This window comes from Bidens hawaiensis, unplaced genomic scaffold (assembly GCF_021521415.1).
Source record: "Bidens hawaiensis isolate Kalapana, Puna unplaced genomic scaffold, B.hawaiensis_p1.1 tig00050418_1, whole genome shotgun sequence".
Taxonomy (NCBI): Eukaryota; Viridiplantae; Streptophyta; class Magnoliopsida; order Asterales; family Asteraceae; genus Bidens; species Bidens hawaiensis.
This window is the reverse complement of record NW_027499011.1, coordinates 94,029-103,495: the sequence shown is the minus strand read 5'-3', so window position 1 is coordinate 103,495 and position 9,467 is coordinate 94,029. Positions and strand designations below refer to the sequence as shown.

At 36.9% G+C, this 9,467-nt stretch overlaps 2 pseudogenes across 1 annotated transcript; both read right to left on the bottom strand.

Annotated features, from left to right (window-relative positions):
• Positions 1-6: 6 nt before the first annotated feature.
• On the bottom strand, positions 7-4,721 carry LOC143598467 (RHOMBOID-like protein 1; annotated as a pseudogene).
• Positions 4,722-5,838: 1,117 nt separating this feature from the next.
• On the bottom strand, positions 5,839-8,019 carry LOC143598466 (beta-glucuronosyltransferase GlcAT14A pseudogene; annotated as a pseudogene). The gene is made up of 3 exons (XR_013147116.1): positions 7,997-8,019; positions 6,742-6,858; positions 5,839-6,653 (listed from the first exon to the last, which is right to left on the bottom strand). The product of XR_013147116.1 is annotated as a beta-glucuronosyltransferase GlcAT14A pseudogene (transcript).
• Between the last annotated feature and the right edge of the window lie 1,448 nt (positions 8,020-9,467).

The following is a 9,467-nucleotide window of genomic DNA, read 5'->3' as shown; positions in this document are numbered from 1 at the left end:
GGTCCAATTAGTAAAAGTTCTGAAAGCATGCCACCCAACAACCCGAAAACCGCACCAGAAGCACCAACTGATATGCCGCCCTGAAGGAAAAGTGCAGACAATAGACTGCCACCAAATCCTGATATCAGATAAAGCAATCCAATGCGTACTGCAAACGAGTAACGAAGAACTAAAATTAAGTCAATATGCAAAATAAATACAGAAAATCAACCAAACATGTATCCATATATTATCTTACTTTGATCCTATTCTATATATGTCACTTATATAATGAATGCCGTAAGATACGCGTGATAATAACATACAACATTTAAGCAGTGATAATAACGAAATAACTTGAACATTGTAATCAATCTACTTACTGAACCCAAACTTGTGCTCGAGCCGAATGCCAATAACCAACAGACTCAACATATTAGCCAGCAAATGAAAAAGCCCACCGTGCAACCAGATGCACGTAATCAACCGCCACCCCTGGTGATCACCCACCACTAGACTCACATCCAAAGCCCCCATCGTCTCTAACCTAAAATACAAACACAAATCCCAAATGTAAGCTTTCCATTACAAACAAAGAACCATATCACAAACCAAACTAAAACTCGTTTCAATCACGCCTACGCATAAAATTAGCATTAACAAATAGTTGTTCATGATCAAGAATTCACAGCTAAAGATAGCAAAGAAACCTGAACCCAATGCTAAAACCCAAAACCCGAAACTTTATGAGACGGGTTTGGGATAACTTTTGAAAATTTTCACGGGTTTAGGATAACCTTTGAAATTATTAACGGGTTTGAGATAACTTTAGAAAAACTTCGCGTGTTTGGGATAACTTTTGAAAATATTTGCGGGTTTGAGACGGGTATGGGTTTTGTAACATACCCGATTAACCCGATAAAATAGAGTCATTTACCCGATTAACCCGACATCAAGCATACCTTAAAATTCCATAACAAATATTAACAATGTATGTCAATTACTGTGTATGATAAACCCTAATTTCTGAATATAATAATAACAAAGTAACAAACAATGAATTAATAGAATTACGTGGTTGCAGAAGGCCCGAGAAGAGGGTTTTCGTTAAAGGGCTGGAACGAAAACCTGCCGAAGAAGCTAGCAGCAATGCAAGAAACGGAGTTTTTGGGGCAATCATTAACGTACATAATGATTACAAACACGACAGTATCCGCTATCACAATCCCAGGTATCAGCCACGGGAACCACTTCTTGAATTGATTGATTTGCCGGAACGGAGACAAAGTTGGCATTTGTCTTTGATTTTGATTTATAGGTGTCGGTGATGATGAGTCGAGTTCGACTGGGTGAATGATGTTACCACCACCACGTCTAGAGTTGTTGGAGTTAACCTTGATTTGGATATCCGGCGGACATGTCTGTCTGAATGGAGCAATGTCCGGCGAATATATAGAGATGATGGGGTTATGTATGGAGTTTGTAATTAATATGATGATGATGATGATGATGATGATGTAAGTAAAGCGGTGTATTTATATTTTATAATAGACCTCCTCTAAATATTTGGGTTACGTTTTTTGTAACCCTTGTTATTCGTTTTTATTGCGTTGATTGCACATATTGGAGGGATTTTTCTTAGCCTGTGATGGAGAATTGGTTGGTGAGATTGATGATGGTGATTGATGATGGTGTTTGCAGGTACAGGTGAAAAGACAAAAATGCCCTCACATGCGCCTCACGTGAGGGCATTTAACTGAGTTTTTCTAACCCAGTTAGCGTAAAGGACATAACGTGTAGAAAAAAAAAGTTTAAAGTACACCGCCTGCAAGGAAACTTAGAAAATGACACGAACCGTAATTCGTCTTATTTTAAAGGACAAAATTTGTAATTCTGTCTTTTTATTGCGTTGATTGCAAGTAACATTGGTGTTTGTTATGTCACTTACGGTGTGTGTAGCGGGCGGGAATAAGGGGCGAAGAGGCGCGATTTTTGGAGGAACACCCCCACTCCCCCGGCGATAATTGGGCGAAAAGGGGCGGGGGCGGGATATATTTGTCGTTCGGTTGAAGAAAAAGATAATAATAATAATATATTAAAACGACCGTTGTGAAACGGTCAAATTTAAAAAAAAAAAATTAAAATTAAACAATATATATATATATAAGCATACACCCTTCTTATCCATTTTATACACAAATCATACCCAATTTCTTACAAAAAATAAACAAAATGAATCCTAGAAACAACCCGAACCAACCGAACTACCAATTCCCTGGTTTCGGTCAAACGTATGGTTCGCAATCAAGCCAACCGAACTTATAATGGAACCAACCGAGCCAACCGAGCCAACCGAACCAACCGAGCTATCCGTATCAACTTTCCGACCCCAACCTAAACATGTACGCCAACTTTCTCAGCCCCCAAAACACAATGCCGGCGTTTGGGTCTACACCACCGGAGTCGGTACCGGATACGCAAACGTCACGGGCCTCCGGTTCAAGCAAAAAAGCCGACCCGTAAACACAAAAAAAAACAACCGGGGGAGACGATGGCGCAACGTGATCCATACAAGCATTGGAACGAGGAGGAGGTGGCCCTTGCAAGGGCTTGGATTAACATTTCGGAGGATCCCGACGTCGGTAAGTTTTTTAATATTAAGTATTTTAAAAAATGTATTTAGTGTTTATTAAAATATATACTAATTGTTACAAATAAATTTAATTTGTAGCTAACTTTCAAACCACTGGGGTGTTTTGGAAGAAAGTATCTGAAGCTTGGCTCGCAATAACCGTTAAACCCGAAGACTACCGGGGAAAAGAAGCGGTTCAAGCCCACTGGAAGGGGCTTAACGCCGATTGTCAAAAATTTGCCGGGATAATTAACCGGTTGAAGGGGTCCGGCTGGCGTAGCGGAAATAACGATGTCGACATTATAGGTCAAGCCTTGAGCGACTTTCGAGCTCAGGGTCACACTGTTGAGCGGCCCGGGGAACCGTTCAAGTATTTGAGTTCTTGGGAAAAGCTACGTCGTTGCTCGAAATGGAATGTGGTACCAACCGTTCCGGCCGCCCTTTAGCCGGCTCATCCCGGCCTTCAAAAAGGTCGAAGACATCGTCGTCAACAAATCCGAGCACACCAAACACACCCTCCGATGCTCGTAGCTTCTTCTCGACGACACGGTCAATTTAGCTGATGATTTGAATATACCCGACGAAGATGAGGTAGAGGAGTTGCCTCGACCACGCGGGAGATCGAGGAAAAATAAGGGGGAAGGTTCGTCGTTAACACGATTCAATACGGAGCCCGTTGAAATAAACGAGTGGGTCGGTCGTTTGGAAATAAATGCCACCGTAATTGGAGCCGACATTCGAGCATCCAACAAACAACAAGAAAAGCTGAACCAGACCTTCGAATTAAAACAAATGAAAGACGACTACGAATCCCTCAAAGCGGAGGGGTTTCACGAGGATGCCGAATTATTGATGCAACGCCGACGTGAAAAATGCGCGAATATTACGGATATTAGTTTCTTTTTTAGTTATGTTTTTTTTTCTTTAGTTATGTTTTTTAATATTTTTAGTTATGTATTTTTTTTATTTATGTTTTTTTTTGTATTTCTTTTTAATTTTAATGCATTTTAATTTAATTATTTAAATAAATTGGTTTTTATTTAATTAGTTTAATTATAAAAAGAAAATAATAAAAAACACACTGTGGGCCCAACTTGTAGCCCCTACACCATTACACCCCAAAAACAAATTTCCACTCCATGCTGATTGGGCGCCACGTGTCACAATTCGCCCCCGATTGTAGCCCCTCCACTACACATAGCCTTAGGTAGCTTATTGTGTTTATGTTATTATGATATTATTTAGGTCATATAAGGAATAAGGTTGGTGGATTAATACATCTGATTCAGTGAACGGGATCTTTTATATGTGCTTCACAGTTTACACTAAACAACATTTATCAGCCTCGTCATTAATATGACACGAGAATAAGTATCTTTTGATTGAAAGGGTGTTCAATCATCTTTTGGATGGAACGAATGAAACAAAGTACGAGATGTCCAATCGTCTATTTCCTACGTATGTTATCGGCACATTTGCCTACGATGTTGTATTTAATGTGACGTAGATAAACGCACATCACATTAAATGCTTGTGTTTCATCAGAAATCACCGTTTGTTTAGTTTCAAGGTTTTGGTGTGTGGCTTATGCTATTCACGCCTCGTGATTCTGAACATGTTGATCCAAAGTTTATATACAGGAGTGCTAATTCTAACTTTTTTGTTGGCTCCCATCTATACAAGCATTGCTGATCCAACCTTGGATAAACTGCTATGTTTTGTAGGGGTTACCTCTTATATAACGTATGAACACGGTTTGTGTTGATTCTTAGAAAAAGATTTATTAAGCATGATATTTGTTTTATTAATGACAATGATATTTTATAAGTATGTTTACATTTAGGGTGAATGGAGTCATCCCACCACCACCCCTCTCCTGATTTGGTACCTAAATGGGCAGGACGATGTTTCCACTCCATCCCGAACCAAATTCAACTTCCATCTCGATAATCATTCCTGCTCTTCTTTGTTCCTTCTCCAAATTGCCGTGTAGTCCCCAATAATCCTTTCCGATCTTCCATACCAAAGGAAGTGAGTGGTGTTCCCTCTGATACCGATCGGCACTGGTTTTCATGTATTCGCCCACTTCCACCAGTCTTACAACCAACATGGTTTTATGAACTTTTAGGCAGTGTATAAATTATTTTATTAGCTTTATTTTTTAGTTTCTTTGTGCTTTGATAGTTTTCTCATGCTTTGCTTGCTTAGACGTAACTATTATAGTTTTATTGTGTTTTACTTGCTTAGATATTACTTGTTTGCGCATCAACAATATGTTACTGATTTCATACACTTTTATTTTCAGTATTTGTTGTTTCCTTGTTATCATGACCCTAATATTATCTGTTTTATCTAGTTTAATATACTTAAAATATATGTTTAGGGTCAATTTGTCATGTTGTAATTATTTAAGAGGTTAGAATGTCAATATGTATAACCAGTTATTTGCAATTGACGTGTCCTTTAGATTGCGCCGGTTAATAAATAGTATATAAAAACCCACCCTAGTTCATACATTCATTGTAATCGACAATTGTAATTAAGTATATTATTATAATCAAGTGTTACAAGTTTGTGTTTCAATATTGTTCTTCAGTTGTGAATGTTAATTGCCCTTTGATCACCAACATATGGGAGCGGTATCTCTACATCTTGGATAGAGGAAGGGCTTGCCCTCGTTCCACACTACCCAGACCCTACCATATGAGTAAAATTTTATATGGTACGTATGTTTATAATTCACAACAAATGTAATTTTATGATATTATGTAAATTGATTTTGGTATTTAAAATCATCATGCAGTTATTAAACACCAATTTTGTATGTTTTCAACTTCTTTTTAAAGAATGCCTAAACGATTTAATGGATGCCTAGTTAGGAGGTATATTATGTAATAAATGTGGGGCGTGTTACCTAATGTATGGAAACATTGAGGGGGTAAAAATGTAACAGTGAATAAATACAAAAACAAAAACAAAAACAAAACGTACACAAATAAACCTTGTCACCAACTCAGGCAAACCCACACCTTTTTTGGTCAAATCACAAAGCAGGTGGGATATATAGCCTAACCAACCACTTTATTTAATTGCAACTTATCACAAACAACAAACAACGACGGCCTACTACACTAGTAAATAACGATAGCATAAATCACATCTTCTATATACATCCAACAGTAATGACACATTCATCAATTGACCGGGTTCAGGTTATTCGGGTTCGAGTTTTTTTAGGTATTCTCTCATTCATGTTAGAGTGGTTTCGGGTACGGTTAAAGAACACGCCTCTAAAACCTTACACATGAAAAGTTATTGTAATCTTCTTGAAATATAACGTCATAATAAAGGGTACATTGAATTCAATCTAAACTGTTACATTATTCATGAATATATCATCCTAAACCATCAACCACCAAAAAATAACAAATATTCCACCCAAGTGTTACTAATACTACAACCCGAATCCTCGTATAAATCGCGTCACTCGCGACTTATTTATATTCATATCATCGCACACAAAATCATTTACATTGTCGTTTACTGAAATTCGGATTAGACGTCAACTTCGTTAGCAAAGTTCTCAACCTCCTTGCACCCGCCCCGGGCCTCAAAACACCAAACCCGTCATTATTCAAACCCGAGCACGTTTCATGCTTACCACCACCCACTGAACACCACCCTCCGTCACTAAATTGGTTGCGACGTCTCTTCAGTAGTTCACGATCAATTCTATCAAGAACCGCGTTATTATGCTTGAACTTTCTTGCAAACGGACGACTGCTAAGAACCATTTTCCTATAGTCACGCGGTCCAAGCAACCTTGGATGCTGTTTAGGTGGCGTGTCCCATGTAATGTAGTGAAGATCATGGTTGACCGTTGTGTTTTTGTAGTCTTTCGAGTTGCATATAACTGTTTGAAAGTATCCTTCGGGCGATGACACGAAATTAGTGTAGTAAAGTAGGAGCGTTCGTGGTAAGTTTTCCCAACCGACTATGCAATATTCCGCAAATGATCTTGATAATATAGTCCACGCCGATCCTATATTATTACCATTACCATCACTATTACTATTACTATTACCATTACCGTTAATAATATAAGGAGAAACCGAACATGAAAATTTAACCTGTGTATAACTTGAAAGCAGTAGGGAGAGTCCTTTGCTTAATCGCAAACCAAATCTCCGATTTGTTTTGAACTGTAAAGCCCCGGGTCGATCAGTATCGGCTTCCCTCTCTTGTTGCTTAACACATCAACGCAGACGTTAAATACCAAAATCAATAACAACAGAATCGCAGCAATGAATTCGAAACATACTTACAATTTCCAACCTAAGCGGCTCGTATGTTGTACGAAATTAAGGTGTTTTGGCATCCCAGAGAAGGCTGATATCAGATCTAAAAACACAAATCACAAATCAACTAAGATTGTGTTGTTGTAATGATATTGTTTTTTAATTTATGTGTTAATTTTAATTAATATATCCGTTTTTAATTTACAATTTAATTTTTTTATAAAAAGTTAAATGATATTTACCTTTATGTTAATTGCATTCACGTAGATGGTAGATCTCTTATACAGGTATACGATTGTTAACTTGCTATATATTCTCATGAAAATATCTATATGTTTATGAACGGCCAATATGGTGTCCATAATGTAGCGATACACTTGATTCGGTGAAACACACACTAATATTCTGTAATGTGGCTTTAGTTATATGGCAATTCATTAGTTGTTGGTATGAAATCCCACCGGGTTTTGCATTTGAGGTCCACGACCTAGTCAAGATCCATCAAAATAAAAGAGCAAATGAAGACAAAAGGCGAGCAATACAATCAGTGATTCTTACGATGTGTTGGTGCTTATGAAAGCAAATGAATAAGGTGCTTTTTAATAATAAACGGGGCTCGATTAACCGAATCAAAAAAAAATATTAAAAAGTTTACTTTCCTTTGAATCAAGTATAAGGGGAAATAGTGGTGTTCAATTGGAGTATGTATGATCTCGTTTAGTGATACGGTGTCCCTCTTTTAAATGTCAGGTTGTGAATTCAAATAATTTTAAAGTGGAATTTTGTTCTTCAACTATACATAATAACAAAGAATCTACCAAATAACATATATTTTAATTTCAAAACACACAAATAAATAGTTTATTGCTGAAAATGTTTCAGAAACTGTTTTTAAAACATGACAAAACACCCAATAGAGAGCATAGCATATTGTTGGATGTTAAAGTTGAAAGCTAAAACCTCAAACAATGGTTTTATAGTTGGACAATTATGATATATAAATTTTCTTTTCCTTAAGCTAATATTTTAGTCAATAGTTAGAATTTAAGTTTTCTTCGTTAATTGTAACCATATACATCTCACTCACCAAAGGGGTATAGAATTAGACATTTTGGGTAATTATAAACTAACCAACCTATAAACAGGGGAACGTTCATAATAGCAAAGATAAGTTGCAAGTTTAAAAATAGTAGTGTTTCTAGATTATCCTTAGTGAAAAATACCAATATACACAACTTTTTACTTTATAGATAAAAGTTTATAAACAATCTCTTTTTAAACTAATAAGAGGCCATAGTGTTAGACTAGTCGGCTAAGACGACTAGTCTGACGTGATGCCTTTTTAAACACAAAAGTATCTTTCTTTACAAGCCGTAGAACTTTTTATTGAAAAGAATATTGTTTATATGGTCGTTCTCGCGTGCGAAACCTAACCCGTGCGTGTAAAGTCACAGTCCTTCCAGTTCCGAGCCACTTCATCATGAACGAGGCTTAATCATTAAAAGCTAAAATTGCAAGATATTTACTAGCCAAATGATAAAAGATTCAAATTTCATCAAGAATTACCAAGACAGTGTGTGTTTGATGTTGATTTCACAATGGGTTGCACCCCATCCATTCAACTTTAGCCTTTTGTCAGAATTAACATATGGGTCACAAGCCAGCTTAACGATTTTAGAGACCTAAATTGAAAATGAGATTTTGTGTTTTAAAAAATCAAAAACCACTGCGAATAATAAGTCTCAAACTCATGACTTGCAAGTTAGCAACACACAAACTTACCACCACACAAATAGACATATTTTTATAATCCACCAATTAAATATATATCTTTATATAAAGTATTTTTGTTTTTTTTAATTAATTTTGAATGTCTTAACTGAGTGTTGGCCTAAAACCCTATCTTCATTTCACTGGCCCACATGCCGACCCTGGTCGCAACCCACCCATGCGACTTCAACTAATCGCACCGAAAATATACAAATAACTTTCCCACAACTAGTTTTTACTAGTGAGTTATCCACACCTGCTACTTAATGTGCTAAGAAACATATATTAACAATACAAAAAACCCTCTACTTTATAAACTGATGGCTATATAAGTTTGTTGCTGACAACTTTCATGATGCATAAAATAGCAAATGTCAAATGGAAACTACAAACAAACAAACAAAAAGTAGAGGGTTCCGTAATGTCACTTAACTTTCCAAAATGGTTGAGCGGTTATACCAACTTTTCGAGAATTACCAAGGTAAGCAAGGAGATTGCGTAGAGACAGGAGGGGTAATAAACTTTTTTAGCGATTGCGAACATGCGTTGGTAGCTTTGGTACTTTTCTGTTGACAAGGTTGACGGGTATATAATAGCATTATATAACATGTCCATGACAAAGAGGCTAGTATAGCCCGCAAAGAAAGAAACCACATATATGACATGGTAACACGGTAAGCGTGATATTTCGGGAGATTCTTCATAACTAGTATTAGAAGAACCATATAAAGAAGATGCACTTGGCGAGGATACGAAAGAGGCGGGTACCTGCAGGCAAAGAAAAACAA